Raw genomic sequence first — 23,482 nt, 5'->3', positions numbered from 1 at the left:
AGGTGCTTGGTGGTTTGTTTTGTTTGGGTTTTTTCCAAGTGACTAATTAAATGCCGAGGTGAGACCCACAATTTACCTGAATGAACATTGAAGCAATGAGATTATGATTTTTGAGGCCATTATTGAGGAAAATCTCTCTAATTTATTTATTTTTTAACATTGGTGCTGTTATAAAGAAAATGTCAAAAGCTGACCTGAGTTTCAAACCATCTGGAGTCTTTCTAAGAAACATAATCCAAAATAGCAAGTGTAAATGCTGGAGCAAAGTATATTAATTAAAAAATAAAATTATAGATTCTAGGCTGTTCCCAAAACATTCAGCTTTATATCTTGAATAGTTTCTGAAAAACAATTTAAACTTCTAATGTTTTATAAATTTAGGAGGGAAAAGTTATTAAGAGATGAAGTCTGAAATTGAAAGGCTTTGAGACCTTGCAACTAGTGAAATAACTCAGTAAATTAAACATTAATTATCTGCCTCTCCTTTGTTATCTACTGACACATAATTGTTTTAGAGATTTGTTTGGACTTTGCATTCCTTTAATAAACAGTCAATTATTGATTTGTTCATTTTCTTTGTCCTTTATTTAATAAATTTATAATAGCACAGATACATGTATGAAAAAGAAAAATAAGACAGGTGTTTGTTTGGCTTTCATGAGATACTCCTTTCATGATAAGGTTGTCCAACTTTAAGGTTACACATTGGATTAGTACTGTTTTATTACATGCTATGCCTGCTTTATAACAATAATTCTCCTTTCTTTTCATTACTGCTCTTTCATACCTGTTCAGCTTTGCAAATTTTAATAAATGTACATGGACTTTGTAAAAAGGGAATTCCAAAAAAATTTGGTAATAAAAATGTTTAACATTTATATGACTAAAAACCCACAATCAAAAGGTAATTATATGTATTGCTGTAGGAACAGTCCTCAAGAACATAATGTTTGGTTTTTAGCTGAGTAGAAATGAACTTCCCCAAGAGTGAACATCTCCTGGATTACCATACTCTCCCCTCAAACACAGTATTACTGGAATGCTAATTATTAATTCTCTGCCTCAATTTTAAAAATATTGACATTAATGTCAGCTTAGATTAGTGAGAAGGCGTAGAATCTTAAATTTTTTTCTTGCCAGATTAGCACAATTTCTCATCTAACACTGAATATTCACAGAAGTTTTATATGTGATTTTGTGAGGAAGAAGTAGTTGCTCAATAGATATGACTTTAGTTTTTAGAAGGCCATTCTAAAAGAAACTTCACATCTTTGTCGTGTAAATCAAAACCAAAACCTAACAACTCAAGCCTCAAAAAAAAAACATTTTCCTCTGGAACATTCTATAAATTTTGCTATGGTTTCATAGTAAATTAATTGAGTTACTTAGAAAACTAAGGAAGAACTAAAAAATCAACTTTTTGCAATGTTTTAATTAGAATTTCTGACTTTTCTCTGTAGCCTTCTTCAGAAATTTGAGATACTCTGTAGCTTGTAGTTTGCATTTTTGGTATCTGAGGCAAATTCAAAGTATCAGTTAATGGTAGATACCATTTGCCTCCAGGTTCCTTTTTTCCTCCTCTTTTTCAGAAAAAATCAAAGTTCACTAAGTACATTAATGTACTTTAGTATATTAAGATGAATTTGCAAAATTGTAGGACAGATACGCCATGGTGTAGGCCTCCTATATTAATTTCCAAAGTGGCAAGCAGAGACTTGCTCATGAAATAGTAGATGTGGAGAAATCTCCCTGACTTGGGAGAGAGGAAGACAAGGCTTCATGTCTTGCCACTTCTGAGTTCCTCTGAAGCTGTTTATGCCATTTATTGGAAAACCCACAGGCAGCTAGTGGTGAGTTTCTGAGTATCTTCTACCTTCTATACGAAAGGTGGCAGAATGGAAGCATATTGCAAGCCACAAATTCTGATTGTCAGGTTGGTCAACTGCAGTCCTCACTGTTCTTGTGATGGTTCACCCTTTCTCTAACCATCACTCTCCTTTCAAAACCAGCAGTTTGGTCCTGGATTACCAGTATATCCAAGTCTAATAGGAAATGACTGTGTAAAACAGAGGTCTTTGCTGGGGGCACTTTGCAAAGTTTTTAGCAGTTAGTGCTGCACTTCACGAAGAAAGTGCATTTATCTGTATACACGTTGTTGCACAGGTGTGGGACAATGCAGGTGCATGTTTTATAGAGTGAAAAAATATCAGAGATGGGAGGGAGTTATAAATTATCAGAATACAGATTTCATGTTTCAGTGTTTCGCCTGTGGAATTTGTGGATCCGTAGATAAATGTGTCATGTGTCCTCCTTTGCAGCCCATCTAAAGAGAATGAGTTGGACAACACTGGGGTTTCTGTTTGAGAATCAGTGTTTTGTATGACCTGCAAAGGCTTATGTGTTCTGTTTCAAAAATCATGGATTTGCTCTGTGTTATTGACAATCACGTCGGCTACCATTCCTGTCAGTGTGAGATGTCTGAAGACCAGGAGGCCTATTTTATACTGGGAGAAAACTAAAGTTGCAGAAGGCAGAGCTAGTGGTCTAATCCCATTAGTGCAGCTACTTCGAGCTGCTCCATCTTCTGGAAATGCAAGAGCAGCAATGATGTGTTTTCAGACAGCTGACAACAGTCGCCTTTGCAGAAGTGATCTGCAGTTGACAGATTATGTTGTCATGGTAAACACTGTTGGGTTGTTTTCCTTTTTCTTTTCCTGCTCAGATTTTAAGTGACGATAGCATGTTATAGACATGTGTCTAGCTCAGTCTTTGTGACAGCCAATGTACTCTGTTAGAAAGACTGGTGTAGTCATGAGAATTTTCAGGAACAGTTATCACCATTAATCCTCAGGCAGATGTTTCTGTTCTTTCTAACTGGTATTTATTCACAGAAGTTTTTGAAATGACTATATTAACAAATACAATTTTCTATATTACCAAAGCAGCAAACAAATAAGTTTGGTGGCAGCTAAGATTTCAGTAGACCACTCTGTCTTCTCAAAGCCTATGCAAATGGAAGCTTTTCTTCCAGGCTTTTTTAATATCCTTCACAACTCCAGTAGTGACTTACTGTTTCTGTTCATGGCTTTTGCCTCTGTATTTTATGATTATTCTGTTTCTTTCCTTCTTAAAGATAAACGGGCAGTCCTGTACAATACCAGCACTTTTCAACTTTTGTAAAAATAGACACCTCTACACATTCTTTGATGGCACAAGCTTTATCTGAACACACAGATCTGGAAAATGTGGTCTTAAAAAGGAATACCACTGAATGGGGATGTTTCTAGTGAAGTTTGAGAAGAATTAATACAAGGTCTGGCTTTGTCCGGCATTTCAGCCTATCACCTGTTTCAGCAGAATAAAATAATGATAAAGATACAACTTGTTTCAGGTAGTCCTTCAGCCGCCAGAAGCTATAGATTACTGGATCCAGGTAAAGCATCATTGTACACTCTGCTTCTCCTTAGACACTTCTCTCTTAAATCTAGGGAGAGCATGGAAAAATGCATTTTTCCAAGTATCTGCTACTGGCAGTTATGGGGGACAGAACACTGGGAAGACTGGCCTTTGATCTGACCCTCTGTTGATGGTCTTAAGGGCCTGTTGGGTTCTTATCAGTTTGAGATAAAAAACAGTGGCTATGTGTAGAATTTTGTTTGGATATCCATGGGAGAGAAAACCCAGGTTAACTTTGCTGTAGGTGTTAATCTTTCACTCCTGTTACTGTGATGCTGACAGCAATTTCCAATTTGTTTAGAAGTATTCCGTGATGAAAATAAGCTTCTCTGTGTAGACGCTTCTGATGTGTTATGAGAGTGGTAGAATACGCTGAGCAATTATGCAAAGACTGTGGAGTAGGTAGTAGGCAGTCCTACCTATTGTTCACTCTGTTATCTGGTACCTCTTGATCTTGAAGTCTACATACAGTCTGTAGTATTCATATCTCATTCTACTAGAGATATTATGTCGCAAATGTCCTTTCAATTCCACAGCATTTAGTAATCAAGTCTGGCTTACCATGGATTGTAAGATACCGATATACACAAAGGCTATGAGTAACAATACTTCTCTACTTTGCTGGGATCTGTATTAACTTTAACATTATAGAAAGAAGACTCAAGTTTCATTATGAACAGTTCAGTGAAGACCTCTAGTTAGGATGATAGTTAAAGAAAACAAGCAAAATAAGAATATTTGTAAGGAATGAGATGGAGAGTACAATGCAGTACATTAAAACACCACTTGTGCATACTACAACTACTCTAACCTGAAATACTGAGTTGAATCTTTGCTTCCCACCACCACCAGAAAGGAACATAGCAAAGAGTTTAGGAATCTAGAGATATATAGTAAACTTTCCAAGATACATAAGGAGCAATCCCACATGAATGAATATTGAGGTGGTTTGCTCCATATAATTTAGAGAAGGTACCAATAAAAAAAAAAACCAAAATATATCTACTGTAGTAAATGATGCATCCCATTTTCCATGGGATCATGGAAACCATGCGTTCCAGTTTCATAATACATCCAGACCAAGTGAATACCCAAAAGCAGAACAAGTATAACTGAGAAAAGCAAATACAGTTGTGGAACTTGCTACCACAATGTGAATTCTGAGATTGACCTCAAATTCAATTAGCACTGGATGTTTCAGTGAACATTAAGAATGTTGCAACAGATTTGGGACAGAGGGAAGTCCAGTTGTTATCGACATATGTTTTTATACAAACAAAAACCCAACCTGTCTTTTAATAGATAAGGGAGATACATCCCCTAGGGGTAGGTTATTGTAAATAATTTCTTCATCTTTGTTTTTTATTAACTTTTCAGTTACTGTAGTCAGAAACTGAATACCTACTGGGCAAACCTTTGGCCTTGTGGAAATCCTCATATTCCTTCTGTGGAGTCCTGGTGAGTTTCTAAGAGTCAACCTCTGAATAATGAACAGGAAATATTCCCCCTTTCCTATCTCATCTAGATAACTGAATCTTTTTAGGTACGTTCATGCAGTGGAGCAACTGTAGATCCAAAAAATAGATATTGAGGTGCATTAGAACTTACTGCAGTTATCTCAACCTGTGTGGAAGTTTCCATCCAAAGCATACAAGGGAACTCAGAGAGATGGCATACAGAAATGTCTTGCTCTGACATAGAACCATAGAATGATTTAGGTTGGAAAAGAGCCTTAAGATCATCGAGTCCAACCGTTAACCTAACACTACCAAATCCACCACTAATGAGACCGTCTTTGCACGCTCTACAGAACCAGACCAGTACTGTGCTGCATGTATTGCACACAGTGTATAAAATGTACGAAAAGCCAGTGATATCAGTGCAGAGAGATTATGATATTCTTCATATTTTTATCCCTTGTGACCAGTGGCAGCCAGAATCGGGGTCTTACAGATTGTCCCAGTTTAGAGGGGGAACAAAATGAAGTTAGGATTGTTTAATGATCTTTTGTATGCTTGCAAAGAATGATGAAGTCCTGGATGAAAGAAGGGTCAAAGAGTGAGGGAAATTTTCTTTGCCCCCAAGTAACCACCTTCTCACGCCTAGCATTGTAGACCAAAAAAATGTTTTTGCAGACCGCTCCTAAGGTCACAGAGTTTACCTGTGCTGGCAAAGACTGCCATGCACGTTCTCATGCTTTCGCTACTTTATTTCTCCTGTATGCACTTTCCTTCAAGTGTTTTTCCTAAGAATTTGTCCAGGTAGTTCAGATTCTTCTTCAGTGTCTCAGATCTCTTTTGGGCTGTGGTATGCACCTACAGTTTGAATTAAGTTTGCCCATTATTTTTTGCAAGTAACTGGCACAAGAAGTGGTTGGTGGCTGTTAGACTTGCTGGGTTCAAGCTTGTAATAGCAACCTTAGAACAGTGACTTTCTGTTAATTGGTAAAATGGATGTAAAAGGAGAGTTTAGAGAAGACCTATTTCTTAATGTATCTCAAAGTGAACATTGGTTTTTTTTTTCCTAAACTTGTTCTTTCGTTAAGTTAAACAGTTAATAGTTCAAACAGCCAATGCATAGATACTGCGTGAGTCAAGTGTCAGAAGATGAGAATCTTCTGACAATTATATATTATATGACAATTATATATTATCTGACAATAAATCCAAGTGTCAGAAGATTCAGATTGTTTTTTACTATTGATTTACATTTTCAAGCTAAGATGCCAACATAATTTTGTCTTTGAGAAGAAATGAGTTTGTGCAAAAGTTTTAGCAAAGTTACAAGAATGCTAGAGTATGTCACTCATTTACCCATACAGAAGATTATGTCAATTAAAAATAGAAAGGTTTTTTAAAAGTTGAGGATGGATTTAATTGATTTTTTATTTTATTTTTTTTAGTAAAAGAAGTTTTGAATGTTTTTAAATCAAAACAAATGGTACTGTTGAATTGTTTGTATTTGCTCACAAGATGCATAGAATATTCAGTAGAATTTGGGAAACACAAGAAATATAAATAAATAATTGACAGTAACAACAAAAACCTCTTACTTTCCTTGAGGGAAAAAATGTTTTTTTCGGATATGTTGATATTAGAGTGGTGGTTTTATTTCAGGTACTACCAGCTTTGGTGCCCTCTGTGCTCTGGTTAATACTAGTGTGTTGGGGTTTGAGGGGGAAATAAGTCTGGTTTTTTTGTTTTTTGTTTGTTTTTTTTTTTTTTGTTAAAATAAAGAATCCAGACAGTAGGTAGTTCAGAAAAATACCTTAAACTTGGCAATATGTCTTAATATTGATGATGTTCCATCTGAGTAGTTCTGGCTCTGAATATAAACATTTCCCTTGGTATCTAGTGGAAAACTGTTACAGGCATATTAATAACTCCAGAGAATTTTGCTAATCTTCACTTTGCTAATCTTAACATTTAGTAATCCACACTCAAAACTGGCAGTTTTACCACTGTTAGCAATGACTTTCAAGAGTCCTGTAGTCTTAACTTCTTTATACTTATGCTGTATTTACTAGACCAACAGTTATCAGTAACAAAAATTGAAGTTGTCTAAGGAAGCAAAGTACATTTCACAACACATAATCCTGACATTTTTAAGGAAACAATAACACATAATAAAATCTACTTTGCCTAATTTTAATATTGCTTCTTTTCATGCTAATTATAAAAATTTCATGGTTGCTTGTTCAAATTAGCAAGTTTCTTGTTCTGTATATGTACCACTGAAACAGTTAAATAATTATTGTTCCTGCTATCAACATAATAATAATAATTCATGATTATTACCTGAAGTGATTGACATAATGCTGACTTTATTCAGTCATGTATGAAAAATTTTATGTAAATACAGGGTCAAGGTCTTTGATCTTTCTGCTTTGACCCATTTGTATGCCAGCGCCTTAGTTTTCAGGAATAGCCACATTTGTGTGCCTGTGTGAACTTCCTTGCTAACATTTAAATAATAGGTTCTGGTAAAAACACTGGTAGTATGAAACTTCCTCCTGATCCGAGTATTGCTAATAGACCTGTCTTTTTTTTTTAACACTTTAGCTACTGCTGTCAAAGTGATTTGTTTTTTCATCTTCATGGAAACTTTTTCAAGTTGCATAGAAATGTATTGCTATCATTCTCCATTGTGTAGTCTGTAAATACTGAACCTTTTTTTACTCTTAGATCAAAAGGAAATATGCAAGTTAGTTATGCTAGGTATTTTTTTAAATAAAATAACCTGCAGAATTTGGAGATTGTACGACCCTAAATATTTTTAAATCTCTTTCTCACTGGGCTAATATGTCAGATTTTACTCATTAATTTCTTTAGGATAACAAGTTATAGTATATTCACAATGTGCCTTATCCTTGAACTAAGCTGGGTTTTATATAAAGTGAAGAGATGAGATGTGTATCATGATTTTTAGCAAAGAGTTCCAGTATGTTTTTATTCAAACAATATTGAACAACATGTTGCTACTGTATTTTCATGTTGCCTGCATTTGGGCAGACAGCAAAAGTTGTCTACAGTATGCCTGCTAAAGATTTAGTTGCAGAGAAAGCTCTCAGTGTCTAGTTATACTTGAAATATTTGAAGATTTAATTTTGAACTCTTCCTGATTCTATAGTTTATAATAGTATAATTTGCAAGGTTATATATGGCATTAGTAAAATGAATACTTTTGTCTATAACGAGGAATAAAGTTGCCCATTTTATTTAGTTATACTGAAATCAGGAATGGGATATTTAAAGGACTAGGACCTATGTAAGCTAAGTGTGAGATAAGGTGATCTCAATTTTGGTACATTTCTTTTACAGAGTATCTTGTGGTAATTTAAGATAAAAGTCTTAAAAGAAAAAAATTCTCAGGTGTATTTTAAGAAAAAATTACTTTCTTTAAAAAAGTGTTTTCCACGCCTTCACCTGTCATTTATATTTAGAATAAATTAAATTCATTGCTCAGCTGTTTCTATTTCTCATATGTACAGGAAACAGCTGTACTCAAAACTACATTGTTGTCCTTGGTTTTTTCATCTACTGATTCACTCTCCTGGGTTGTGCAAACCAACAAAAAAAAAAAAAAAGAAGCTGATTTAATTTGGACAAATAGGATGTAATCCCAAATGCAGAAGGTATTATTTGTACATTCATTTTACATTGTTGTGATTAAAAAAACAAACAAAACCAAGCACAAGGACCATCTCATCTTTCCTGCTCCAATATAAGTGAATAAATGAAAAGCTGATTTGATTTCTGGGGGGGAAGAGTTGGCCTCAAAGATTATAGTCAGCACACACTTAAGGTTGCATGCAGCATTGGTAATATGAGTATTTCCTCTGGCAGCAGTGAATGAAGTTACACATGTTATTTAGTCCTGTAGAGGTCAGGACTTCAGTGTTTGCTAGAGTAGGGACCAACGTAAGTAAGGTCAGTGCGGCCTAGAGGATGCTGATATTTTAAATTAACCTTTGAATAGAAGTATGTATGTATATATACACGTTTCTTTTTTCCATTTTTCTTACTTTGCTGTTTAGCACGTGTTTATATTACATGAAATGTCCTATTTTGAGTAGTCATTCATATATGTCAGATTTGATTGCTGTATGTTAATTTCTGCAGTAGCATGTTTCTCTTAAAGATGTTATTTTAGAAGTATGTATCATAAATGAGAACATTTCTTTTATAGTGTGAAGTGTCTGTGCTTTCCCTTAGCTTCTAATTTTCATGCTCTGCAATGCTTAGGGTTTGTGTATTCATTCAACTGTAATACTCCTTTGTACATATACATAGCAGATCTCTTTAAGTTGAACAGTAATGTCTCCTGAATATTGCCTGCAGCTTCTAGCTTACTTTATATTTTAGAAAGATACTTCTGTGCCTTTGTAGGTTAAGAAACATGATGGATTTCTACCAAAACATACAGATTATTTCTATTAAAAGGGGGCACGTTTCAACATTCAATCCATGTTTAAGTTACTAAGGATTTGACTGAGTAAAGGGGATGTGGCAGATCTTATGGGTCAATTTTAAGTTCTACAGTGTATAGCTTGGGGTGGACAGTTTGCAAGCTTGATTTGACTTTCACCATATCACTCCCTGGATCTGTCCCTTAGTCCCAGGCTCAGGGCATGCTCAGATGGTGAGTCTGGCCTCCGCAGACAATGGGCGAATAAGGAAAGCTAGGCCTTGCCTTAGCTTGCAGCTCAAAATCTAACAGGAGCCTTGTGCTACAGGGGAATTGTCAATATCTTTGCCTTCTTTTAGGAAAAGGTGAAGCTAATTCTAGATGTAAAGTTGAACATCAGTGAGATGCAAAATGCTGTATAGTATCACAGGATCTTCTGTGTGAAAGATTAAGTTACTGTTTCTTGATCAGTGTTTAATTCTTCTGGGTAGGGAGAAAGTCTTAAAAAAATTAGTGGTTGTAAGGTTTGAGAAGCACAGCTGTAACAGAAAGCAAATAAAAACTTCCTTTCCTATCACCACACACTGTGACCTTCAAGATCGAATATTTCCAATCCATCTTTTGGAACCCATGCACAAATGAATTATATGATTATTATTGCATGCATGTACGCATTTCATTCTGACTGAGCAGATCATGAATGATTTTTACTTTGATTCTGGATCATCAGTCTGAAAAGGTTAAGAAACAGTGTACTAGGAAAAGGAACCATTTTCTGAAGCCAAAAACTGCATTAATTTAAGAGAGATTTCCACGCAGAAGGAACGCTGACTTCTCCTAGAGTGTACATTTGCATAAATCTTAGATAACTTCTGGTAACATTCACCTCAATGATGTATGAAAATCCTGAGCTCTTACCTTGTGCAGAGCTACAACTGATATTAGTGGAAATATTATGTAGAAAAAGAGCAAGGACTTTCACAGCAAAGAACTTCAAGCAGAATGATTTAGACTTCTGTACCTGCTGATTATTTTCCATCAGCTTTCATCACAATTCTAGTCACTGGAATCATCACACACCTTATAAAGTATTAAAGCCAACATTTGTCTGTAATAATATGTGACAAAGAAATAGCTTTGAATATGTGGTTGGAAATACTTTTTTGTATCTGCTGACTGACTGTCCATGAAAATGAATAATATGATGGCAGCAACTGTGTTAATAGCAATTAGCTTGTGCAGCTGAATGTTAAGCAAGCTCTTCAGCACTTGTCTCTGAAAAATACTTCTGAAAAATCTTGAGATGGTATTGTTCCAGTTACTTGAATACTTGGTTTCCAGGTGCATCAAGAGGCAGCATGTCCTCCACAGTGCAGTTCCTACCCCAGTGCTGGTTTTACAGGTTTTAACCCCATACAATATAACTGAAACTTGAGTCAGTGGGTTCTTTTCCCACAGCTTATTTTTCTCAGTGGTACAAATCGACTACCACTGTATGCCTCAGCATGCTTAGTAAAAGGAATATAGTAAACTGTTATGTTAATGCCGCACAAAGGTCGTGGTTCAGTCTTTACTTGTTTTACTTAATGTAACCCTTGAAAAGATAACGGGACAAATGTATTCTGTCAGCTATAGGGCTTCAGACATGGTGCAACGAGTTACTTGGAAGAAAAAGAGATAACAATTCTTTTCACTTTTTAGAATGGACTCATTTTTTAATTAGAAACTTTGAATGTTGAACTCAGTTTCACTAATGTCCATTATCAGCCTTCTTTATGAGATGGACTAATTATTAAAACATAGAAATAATTTCTTTTTCAGTGTATGTGGAGACAGTAACCTCTTGGGGTTTTTATTTTCTGTTGAATTTTCATTATGCCATTACATTTTTTGTTTGTCAAGTATATCGTGACAGTGTCCTTTTTAAGAACTGAATGTCTGTGTTTGCAAATCAGACTCCATTCTGAAAAGAAACTTCTTAAAGAGCTTCTCAGCTAACATGAAATAGTTACAGTGTTGAGATAATTCCACCTCAACAGTCTTTGTGCTTTAACAAGAGAATCCAAAACTAGCGATGGAACCACATTCCTGATGTAGATTATTGTAAGTTATGGATTTCATGAACTGAAATAAGGCTCTAAGTTAATGCCATGAATGGCACCATGGAGATTTTATTTTCACCTTTTCCTCAGTAATCTTCAGTTCATCATATTGATATAGAAGAAAAAGAATTCCCTTACTGATGAACATCATGTGGGTGTTTTCTTTTTGCCTTTGTTTTCCTTTGTATTTACTGTATATAAACTACTTTAAAAATAGTTTTGTGCTAGACATAGTGATTTTCACTTTTCTGGCAGTGGTGAAGCATTTGATTAACTGATTGTTTAACCACTTCAATATTTGCCTTGTAGCACAGAAACAGCACAGAGGAGCTGGAGGATATTCCTGAAGCTAAGCCAAAATATTCTACATTTTTTGGTCTGTGCTAGCATGCTATACACTTTAAGATCAAGAAAAGTGCATGCAGTTCAGATTCGGGCCTTTTCTTCTGTTAGCTAAATCTGATTCTTGATACCATAAGGCTTATGTGTGTGTTATGTTTTCTAGCTAGCCAGCTGCTGAGAGTTTAAACCCAGCTTGGGAGAGGGTTTCTTGGAATGATTTATTTCATGTTGTAAAAATGCTCATAGAAAAGAACATGTTATGACTGTCTCTGCCATGAGAAATTCTTTGGAGGCATCAATATGCAATTTAGGAATTCTGCTTGATACCAGAGGTTCTCTGCCTGTAAAAGTTGGGTCTGAGTGTATTCTGTTTTAAATATGGGGCTTCTTTATACTCTGTATTACTGACTGTCTTCATATTGATCTAAAACCTACAAAAGGTAACAGAAGAAATTCTTGCTTTAGACACAAGACTAACAATGGAGGGCTGCTAAACTTCCACAACCATAGATGTAATTTTGTCACCCACAGACCAAGAGATATTGCCAAGGACAAATTCACCTTTCAAGTCTGAATTCCAGATGTTTGGTAAATAAGCAACAGATTCACTGACTAATGGAGGACTTCAGGTAGCAAAGCGGTCAAATTCCACTTAACAAAGGAGAAGCCAGAGTTGTGGAATAGAAGTGAGGTTTTAGATGGTGGGACTTGCACAAGAGCAGATTTGTGAAAACAAAGAACTTCTGAACTACCACCAAAGGATAGTCAAGAGCAGCAAGGAATGAAAGGAGATGTCTATCTGTGTTTTATTTTTATGACACAGTGTAAGCTGTTTTTCTTGTGCTGGATCATGATTTATGTCACAATAAACTAAATGTGATTTATATGCAGAATCTTTATAAATCTTATTTGTCTGTTAGCGTTCAATGTCTTTCACCTGGAAAAGGTGAACTCAGATTACCGATAACCTGAGGAGAGACAAACACGTTCGTGATCCCCCAAAACAACATAGGTGAGCTTCGAGTTCTCATTCTGTGAGGTGATAGTAGAGAGACCATGGAAGTAGATTAAACACACCCATTTCTCTTACTGGGGAAACCAAATACAGCAGTAGCATCTAGCAGAAAAGATCAGCTGTGGATGTGATAGAAGATGTAAGAGTGACCAAGTCCAACTTCATGACTGGAATTCTTGCTCTATTCCATTGATGCAGTTTTTTCCAGCCTCATAGCCTCCAAAGGATGGCGGCTTTAACAGCTACAGTGAATTTGCTCCCATTTTAGCATTTTAATATGTCTGTCAAAAATATTTGTACGCTGCTAAACCACATAGTACCTTTCTGCCATAATTACTTCACAGTAGCAAGCTCAGGATTTGATGCATCTGAATGAAACGATTAATTTGTTTGAAATGGGAAGGTTAAGGAAATTTTGCACTAAGTTTCTTCCACAAGACAGGTGAGGTCGAAAATTTTATTCCTGTGTCTGTGCTCTATTCCTAACATTGTCTTTTAGAAAGATCAGCCTCTGAATATGAAGACATATAAAGACTTGTGCAAGATCTTGCTTACTTTATAATAAGTTTTAACTAGACATTGACAAATCAATCATTCCAACTCACAGGGGAAAGAAATAGGCAATTTGTTACTGTCTCCAAGAGTGATGGAGATAACAGGCAGAAGAGTTGGAGGAGGATCCAAAGGGGAATATTGACAGAAGCAGAAACAAAATACAGCCCTCGCTGACTGTGTAGTCAGCTACAATCCCTGCTGACTGATCGCAAGGTCTTGCGATCAAAGTACACTTACTACTTGGGTCTAAATAACTAGCATTCTGTAGCAAACCTAAGTTTTCCTCACACCTAAAAATGAGATTACCCATTAACATGTGATGAGTTATATTTTCAGTTGAATCTTCAGAAACAACAAACTCTGGAGACATAAATTCAGTACTTATAATTAAAAAGAGATAGTAATGTTCCATATTGTATTTTGGGACACTGCTACAGATCCATTATTAAATAATATATCATATTAAATAATATATTATTGTAGCTAAAAAAAAGAAAATATTACAGTCACTGTATATGGCTTTCAGTATATCTTTTTTGTCAGAGGGTATTTTCTCCAGAAAAACCTTCTGCCAGAGAATGAAGTGGTTCCAACTGAGAATTTAAAAAAACCAATGAATCAACATTTGGATGACTTCTAAGGTTTAAAAGCTATGGTAGTAAACAGTGCAATTAAACACTGCAATTTATTTCTGAAAGATATGTAGGAATCCCAAATAAGGGCATTTTTATGGTTTTATAGCCTGGTTTATTAACAAGGGTTCTTTCAGATTTTACTTTTTTTTTAAAATGTAGTAAAAGATCAGTGGTACATTTTAAGCTGTTGCGAATTGGCTGTGATTGCATCACACAATGCTGTGCCATTCAATAGGCAGCAATGTGACCACAGTAATAGAAGGCTCTGAGGCAGAACCTTACACATATAGCTAGTTTTAAATACCTAATGCGTACACTTTGGTCAGGATGTTTATGCTTGTTTTGTAGTGGTTGGTTGGTTACTAAATTCTAAATTTCAAATAACATATAGTATGTTTTGGTTGAGTTCACAGAGACCTGCTTAATAAGCTGTATGATCTAAAAACGGATCAAATGTACAGTGAAGCCAAAAGAAATTTCTGAAGTGAAAGTGACACTATTTAGCAGAAGCAACACTTCAATGTAATTTGAAGAAATGAATGATAATTGTTTTCACACTAAAATGTGGGAACACAGCAGGGCAATTCCAAGAAGTGCCAGGATCTTCCTGTCTTACTGGCTTAGAAAGAGATAAATGCATTGTAAATATTCACAGCTTTGATATTCTCTTCAACTCACCAATTCCTTATAGAACATTTTTCACTCTGTGGTAAACATCTCTCCTGTCTCACCCTAAATTTAGAGCCCTAAATCCCCACACCATTCTTCTTTCTGTTTCCTTGCAGCGTAATGTATCATACTCTATCTACTGTTAATATATGTACAGTGGAGGATTTTGTTTCTGTTTGAACAGGTAATACATTGATTAATAAATGCTGCATAATTTATTGAAGAAGTAATTGCTCATACAGTGATAAGTTAAGCTTCCTAGCAGTACTGAACTTCTGGCAAGCTTGTTTCTGGCCGTAATTTCTGGTGGAATAACATTGATACAGCATCTCTCCTCAGGAGAAGTGGCTATAATTAATACTAATTTTAAAGAGGTGATCTGAAATTTTAGGTTGAGGTTTATATTTAAAGAAAAGGTCAGACTTGTTGAAAAGAAGACTTCTCATGGAAATGTAGGGATTCAGATGACAATGTGCTTACTAATGTTTCATAAAATAAATATACTCCGTAGCTGATTGACAAGGTTGCCTTCAGAAGATGTGAGAGACCCTTCAGTCCCTACTCCACTTAGTTCAGAAGAAGGACACTGAAGCTGGGAGTCCGTTTTCCAGATGAATGCCCTGGTCTGGATTATAGGCTAATGTAGAATGGGTCTACAGTGGCCTATGTAATCATTCTTTCTTTCAGACAGTAGATGGTTGTTTATCCATAACGGTACAAGAGAAATAGATAAACACATTAACCAAAAATGGAAGCAAAATTCAGTCACCTCTTAAGGTTCTCTTTATAAGGAATAAAAATGAAACAAAGGAAGTGCGTGGAGGCAACAGCCCTGTTCAGTGAATTATTCCATTTTCATAGCTTCAATTTGTTTAGTATTTCCTATGATTTACATTTTTCCAGTTTAAGAAATGTTAATGTGGATAATCAGATCTAAAGCATAGCCTCTTGGTATATATCCCAACATGAGACATTTGTAGAAACATCACGTTTTGGAGAGACCGTGCACTGGATTACTAGGCGTAAAGTCTCACTATTTACAAAGGCAATTTTACTGAATATTATTTAGAACAGTAAAAGAAGAAGCTTACTATGCTAGTTGCCAGCAGGTTTCTGGATGAAGTTTATGATGCTGACGTCAACCTGTCTATTTTGGCTTCTCTTTTTTGAAAGACAGCTTCCTTTTGAGTGTGACACTGAATGCACTGTGCACACTGAGGTGCTTGAATTTACAGCCCTGGCTAAAGCAATGGGGCTGCTGGCTCCTGGACAACTGCCACGCTAGCCTTGGTCTGTCCCACCTTCATCAGCTCCCAAGGGTTAATTTCAAACCAAGTCTAAAATAAGTGGCTTCCTACAATGACTGACTAATCCAAGTCTGGCCACTTAATGTGTGATTTTTGTGTTTTCAGTGTATATGAGAAACAAAAAGACAAAATAATACTCTGTTCTTCAACATGTTTTGTTTATGCTCAAGTCAATTTTTGTCTCTTGCCGTTTTACCACACAGAGTAGTGAAACAGCCTTGATCCTCAAAACACATCTGGATGTTTACATCAAGTAACAAAGGTGAGCTCAATGCTTGCTGTCTGAGTGCAGACCAAAGCTTCACTGAGTGGGTTGTTTTTCAGTTTTGTTTTTTTAATGAGGAAAAAAAAAGGTGTTAATGCAAAGAAATTGAATTTGTAATTAAGCATATAGCAGGAATTAAACATAATCCTGAAACAGAACATCTCAGTTTCTTAGGCAGGCTTGATATCCAAATCCATTCTGTCCTTTGTCTCTTTTCTCAAACTGATGCACAAGAGAAGGCTGGCTTAACTGATCTACAAATTATTTCCCTCTCTTCCCTCTGTGCTTTCCTGTTTGTCTCATTTCTACCAAGCAGACATTGTAAAAGTCTAAATCAAATAATTGAGTGTTAGCACTTATCATTGTTTTGATTACTAATATTTTTCCAGAGCTGTATACTTAAGGGATAAGATAGCTGGATGAGTGGACAGAGAGGAAACTTGCAACAGGAATAATAATAAATTAAGAGCAATATATAGTTCCTATTTCTTGTACAGAAAAGTATTAAATATTTTGAAAAGTCCTTCAAATCATTCTCTACTTCCACTGCCTTTTCTCCCTAAATGTCCATGAACTGCACTCATAACACCACCACAAGTATCATACGCTAGTAAGTATGATGCTTGACAGAATTGCCCTGGAGGTTCAATTACTTGGGTGTGTGATGATGAATGAAAACTGCTGCAGCTCTCAGTAGATCTGCAACAGACAATTGTTTGATCGACTGTGGCATCCCTATTAAAGCTCTGGTGAGACTGGAGCCTTTCAGTAGTTACAGAATACAGGCATGTCAGAGCTTTGGCTGTTCCCAAAGCTCAGTAATGCTGTGAAGATGGAAAAAAGCTCACTTGCAGAATTTCAGTTGCTATGCTCTGTGTCTGGAATGCATATAACCCTAAGATAAATATTTCAGTAGCTGAGGATGAGCAAACTACCTATTGACACCTTTACTAGAAGAAGGTGAAATAAACTATTCTTGGAGAAAATCCAGAACTGGAGAGGTTATTAAAAAAAAAACCCAACAAAACAGGATAGAGGAAGGAAGTGCCATGGGAACAGCAAAAATATTGCTGATGCAGGATTATATAGAAGCTAGGCTTGTGAGTTAGTCAAAGGATTATTAGGATGACCGCTTCTGTAATGTTAGTGACGTATGAAGATTTTTGATTTGTTTTCCATTTTGCATACATTTTGTACAGCCTTCCATCGTGTTGTCCTCCTCGTCCCTTTAGTCACATAAAGCAGTTCCTAAAGAATGGGCTGCCTCTCATAAAAGAGGTAAATGGTCTTTTTTTTTTTTTTTTTTTTAATAAATTCCAAGTCCCAACCTGTAGAATTCCTGGGGAGCAAGGCTGAGGAACTTTTTTTTGTTATTAATCTCTACAGACATTCCTCAACTTAATCCTAAACTTGTTTCCAAAAATTAGAATATCTGTTGATTACTCAGCTGCTGCACAATTCACTAGTGACAGAATTAAGAAATAAATGGGCCAGTTTGCTTTAAAATGCAAAATATGGCCAGTGACCCATAAATGAACCTTAAAAATGAAATTCAGAAGAGTATTTTGTTCTGGATGTCTGGGGTAAAGATAAGGACTGGAAAAACATGTAAACCATGAGCACTATTCCTAATAAGTCCTAGGTGGTATATATCTCAGCCGCGTACTGACAAGTAATACCGTCTCTCCTCCAGCTTGTACACCCTTCATCTCTCACCGCTGTAGGCTATTCATCATGTTGCAGATACAGTTACTGTCCTTCTTTCTCCCCCAAGCATATTACCCAGCTCTTCTCTCTTTGTTGCTGTCTTTTCTCATTCCTCAGCAACTTCAGGCTTCCTCAGACTCACCTTCAAACCTCGTATGTCAAGCCTGCCTATAGCTTGGCTCACACTTGGCCCTGCTGTGACTTGTTTACTTTGATTTAATTAAAATGCACCCATCCAGAACTCTGGGCACATTACTGACTGCCCGCCTTGCAGAACCTTTAATTTCTGCAGTATTTTCACACTGCTTTCTCTCTATGCCTGGAACAAGCTCCTTCTTCAATTACAACAAGCAACCTAAAATTTCTCCTTCAAAACCACCTTTTGAATCCTTGCTAGGACTTAACTACCAAACGCCTATTTTTACGTTCTTTAGCCAGGCAGGAATTTAATTTATTTCAGTCACTGAAGAAATAAACTACTGTGGTTAGGAAGGTTTATGCCCAGCTCAACCTTTAAGTCATTGTTTATTGGTGGATTCTTTTTTTCCTGGTGTTGTTAAGATTTTTATGTTAGTGTCAGGAAAGTAGCTTCATCATATGATCACTGATTCCTGCACTGTGGCTGAACAAAACCAGTGTCTTGTCCTTTGTTATCTAAGCACCTTTCTGATGGGAAGATTTAGCAGATGGAAAAGTGTGTCTTCCTAAGTGAGCCAGTGGTTAATCATGTTCAGCGATTTAAAAAAAAAAAAAGAAAAAGTTGTGACTTTCTCATATACAGAGCCTCGGCTTTATTCTTAAGTGCCAAGAACGTCAATAGCACTCTGTAAAAAATGAATAATTCAAGCAATTAGGAACCTGAATAAACAGAATTTATTAACCTTTTGGATGTGTTTGTTTTTCAAGCAAGGGAGCTTTCTTATCCCTCTTTTCTTTCTTTCCTTCTTTCCTTATTTCTCTCTCTGTTTCCAGTTCTGTCCTCCAAAGCTCTTCCTCGTCCTTTCTTCCCACTCCATCCTGGTACTACTCCTTCTCTCTGCATATTGCTCAGGCATTCTGTTTTTTGTTTGGCGTTTTGCTTTTTTCGTACCCTTAGCCATAATCTAACATCCTGCACCTTACCCCCCATTACAAGCAACAAAGAGAAATAACCATGCTTCAAGTCTGCTCATCTGACCTGTTTTTTAAAGACCTCTATAAGGTGAGATGAATCTTCACTGATGGTAAAAGCAATGACAGAAACAGACGTCACAGAAAACTGCAGATACCAGCTCTTGATCAGCTGAATCCCACCCTCAGTAACTGCTCCAGTTTTCTTTGAAATGTGCTCTTGGAAGGCCTGGATCGTTTGATCCAGCAGTCAGTCAAGACCTGATATTTTCTGGATTGCCTGGTTCTGCCTCTGGAGCCTCCACAGAGACTCCTAATGCTCTCATTTTTGTGCTTAGAGAGGAGGAAATGTTTCTTGCTTATACGTTACTGGCTGAAAAGAGTCATTGCTGCTATTGGAAGCAGAAGTAGGTGGGTTAGTACTTGCAGGCATACTAGGACCTTAACACAGCACTTTGGCTATAATAGCATGTCCATGGGAGGAGTGCAGAGGAAAAGCAGAGGTACTGCATTTGCGGCTTTGCTGCTCCTGATGCATACTTGTTTGCTAGGCTTGTTACAAAACTGCTCAGTTTTTTTCTTGAAACACCCACGTTGTGGTTGGTGCACTGCTGTGCTCGAGACTGCAACCAGCCTTTCACAAAAAAGTGGGGAGAAAATGGCAAACCTTGAATTCCTTCAACTGTAGGTGCAATTGCTTGGAAAAGACTGGGAGAGGAAAAGCGGGGTTCAGGCCAGCACAATGCTCAAGGAACTCAGTGACTGTCAGAAGATTCCCAGTTACAAAGCTGTTACAAAGAAATGCACCTTTAGAAAAGTTTTTTTGGAGTAAAACTGTGTACTTTTCTAAAACTCTTATGTTCCTGCAGAACCATTTTTGAGAAATAATACCTTTTTTTGCTTTGCCATTGAGATGTAAAAACGTAGGTGTTATGATATTTAGAACAAGATCTTTATCAGAAAGCATTATACAGATAACAAAGATCTTGAGAGATCTGAAGTCCTTATCTGCATTTTCAAATCAAAAGGGTATTTTGGCTAAATATCTTCCTTTCTTTCATTAATCTAACTTTGGTTTAGGTTTCAATTTTTTTTATTTTCTTTTTCCCAAAGATGGCTGCAAAAGATAAGTCAATGTACCAGCTCAAGTGTAAAATACTTATTTTTTTTCTGTAATCAGGGTTTCGTTTTAAAGTTTTATTGGTTGTTAGTGTACAAAGTATTGTTCTGTCAGCTTCAGATTACAATTCTGTGGTTTTCTCTCTGTTTTGATGGTAATTTCAGTCCCAGAAAATCAAGCATTACTGAACTTTACTCTGACTTTAAAGGTGGTTAAAACTGGTATAATACTCTATTGAGAAAAAAAAGATGATGCTATACAAATGTACATTTTTATTAATGTTTCTTTTGTCATGGAAGTCTTTGGAGTATGCTTCTAGGCTCTCTAATCAGAAATGCTAAAAAGTATTCAATGTTTTTAATTTTAATTTCTTAATTTAGGAAGACTTTAATTCATGATCGAAATATTTGGTTATCTTCAGCATGCTTGGTTCAATATTTTTTCTAATGGATGTCGCATTTCTTCTATTTATTCAAGTATGACCTTATTTTTTATGTTTTTGAAATTTTTTTGTGGTCTATTTTTTTAAAATGTTTTATATTTTTGAAACCTGTGTGACTGAAGAAGAAACTTTACTTTCCTATAGGTTACAGTATATTATATATCCCATTCTGTTGATATATAGCCTACAGAAAGCCAGCTAATGCGATTAGATATGTAGATCAAACAAGGGAGACTTGTTTTTAGCAATAGAGGTTGTGGTCTCATGAAAGCTCAAATTTTCATCAATTCTACCCTATTTGGATTCTATTTTTTTGTGTGTTGTAGATGAGCACAATTTCATTAAAAAGATATCTGTCCTTTTTAGTGCACCTACTTTCATTTTGAGATTCTAAAACTTTGGCTTGATTTGTTCTTGACCTGCAAGAAAATAACAACTTTTTTCTCAAATGTTTTCTAATTATTTTGGTATTTGTGTACAAGGGCTAATTAAAGCAATTCTAGAGAAGCTGAAAGAATTTATTTTAGAAGCAAGAGATTCTTGTTGCTAAGCTGCACTGTCCATTTCAGTCTTTGACTTAAGCAGACTGTTCCCCAATATGCAACCCTAGCTGCTTCCAACTCCACTGCAGCAGTAGATTCTGACATTCAGAAATAAAGGAGCAAATTCAGAGTACAATAAAAGTTTGAATTATTGAAATTGCACAGTATTTCATATACTTCTATATGTGTTTGCTCTATCAGCTTAGATGATATTTACCTTCACAAAGGCTTTATCACATGAACACAGTATTTCATTCCATTAAGTTACTCACGTCCATTACCTTTTCATCTGCAAATTCAGCTGCAAGTTTGACCAAAGTAACAAAGCAAAAATTTATTTTAGTTTTACAAGAAGGATAAGTAGCTTCTGTTTAGGTCTCTTAAGATCTTAAAAAAATGGATTGGACTAAGTAAATAGAATATGTTCTGAAATTCTTTTTTTGTGTGTAATTTAGAGTTTACATTAATATATTCCATCATAAATTTAGTTGTTTCTGGCTCTATGAGATCAGTCAAGGTTATTTCATTTTAATGTCTTCTTGCTGGATAAAGCTCAGTGGCAGTGTTTACACTGATGTGCCTTTGAACATGAGTAAGACTCGAAATCTGCTGGACAGGATCCACAGTGTGGCTTGGATTAATTGTATCTGTTGGTCTAGATGAGTTTCTCTGTTAACTAATAACTCTTATTGCACTAGCAGTGCTAGTGACAGGGACAGCCCTCTGACTCTACAGCCTGGACATATGATTGAATTGCTTTACTGCACACCATCATGAAGACCTTTTATGTTTCTCAGTCTACCCGAGTAGTCTAGAAAATACATTTGTGCCAAAAGTGCATTCAAAATCATAATCCTTTGTTTTTCTCATAAATCTCAATGTAATATCCAGCCTAGTGTGAGACTGTGGTAATTAAACTCTATACTGAAAGCTATGTGCTTCATGGATCATTGGATATGCTAATTACCTTTTACTAGGACTGCCACCTGTATTTATGTTGTAGTAAGCAATGGAATAATTTCAGTAATAAAATCAGTAGTTATGAAGGTATTTTAATTTATATAATTTTTTAAATAAAACATAAAAATCTGATACTTTTTTTCTCTGTACTCCAGCTAAATGAAACCAAACATCTTAATCTAAGTAGGTCTGTTGAGTCTTCTGTTCACTTAATAAAGTGTATTTGCAACGTATAACGTGTTTTCTATTGCAGTTGGTTTTACATGTCCTTTTGCCTTTCTCTAAATTGGAACAAACTGTTCAAAGCTTGAATTGGATAAACAGATCTATTTTGTGTAATTCAATAACTGCTGATAGATGGTTCATATTGCACAAGCTGGGATGTTATCAATAGCTTTTCTCTTCTCTGCCATGGTACAAGAGTACTAACTCAGTGTCATAAAAAAATAGAGTATGAATTTGATTGTAATAGTTTTCTTATTTACAACAATGGTGTTCAGGATCTTCTTTAATTTTATATTAGATTTTATTTTTAATTTTTATTTAGCTATTAGATGTAATCAGGTAAAACAGGCAATGGAGTAAATATATATGAACATCCACTTCAAATGTAGCCAAATTCTTCTTTGTATTTTATCTGACAACGGCATAATGACAAATGTGACTTCCTTGTCTTACCTTATTTAAAAAATAGAGGTAGAGTTAGGCTTTTTGCAAAATTAATGCAGGAAAACCACAGGGAGATGTGCAAGGTGTCTTATAAAGCAAGAGGCTACACCTGACTGACCTCTTTATGGAAATAAGCTGAAGTTTTATAAACAATGAAAATATTAGGTCAAACAGAAACTAACACTGTTGTATTTTTCCCCTAAAAGACTTTGCCATTTCAAGATAAAGAACGAATCAAGTTTCCAAGTAAAAAATGTTGTTTATTATAGGTGACATTTTGACTTTTTATCACACATTCATGTGAAAAATAATTGTTTCTATAGAAGTGCCTAGTGATGTACAAGCTCTACCCAGATGGATGGTTTTTTTGGTTCTGTGTTGGGTTGCCAAAGAGTCAACTCCCCAAAACTGCCCAACAAAATCTGTTCCCAAATTCTGAGTGAGCTCACTGAGGATGCGGATAACAGAAAGTGAAAAAGAGGAACTTTGTTCTGAGCAAACGAATGCTTTTTAGTAGACAAAAATAAAAAGACAATAAAGGTACGTGTGATGATACTCTGATTCCCTGTTTCTCTGCTTCAAAACACCATATTAGAAATCACAAAGCTCTGATATTTTTTTCACTCCAGAACACTAACAGCTTAACTCAGTTCTGCCTCTGAAAGCTGTAGGTGTTCTT

At 35.8% G+C, this 23,482-nt stretch overlaps 1 protein-coding gene across 1 annotated transcript in view; it reads left to right on the top strand.

Annotated features, from left to right (window-relative positions):
* DLGAP2 (DLG associated protein 2) overlaps positions 1 to 23,482 on the top strand; it is a 392,137-nt gene that overhangs the window by 151,323 nt on the left and 217,332 nt on the right. The window lies entirely within an intron of this gene.

The sequence above is a fragment of the Gymnogyps californianus genome, chromosome 3, assembly GCF_018139145.2.
Source record: "Gymnogyps californianus isolate 813 chromosome 3, ASM1813914v2, whole genome shotgun sequence".
NCBI lineage: Eukaryota > Metazoa > Chordata > Aves > Accipitriformes > Cathartidae > Gymnogyps > Gymnogyps californianus.
Note: the sequence above shows the minus strand (reverse complement) of the source record. Positions and strands in the feature narration are given on the sequence as shown.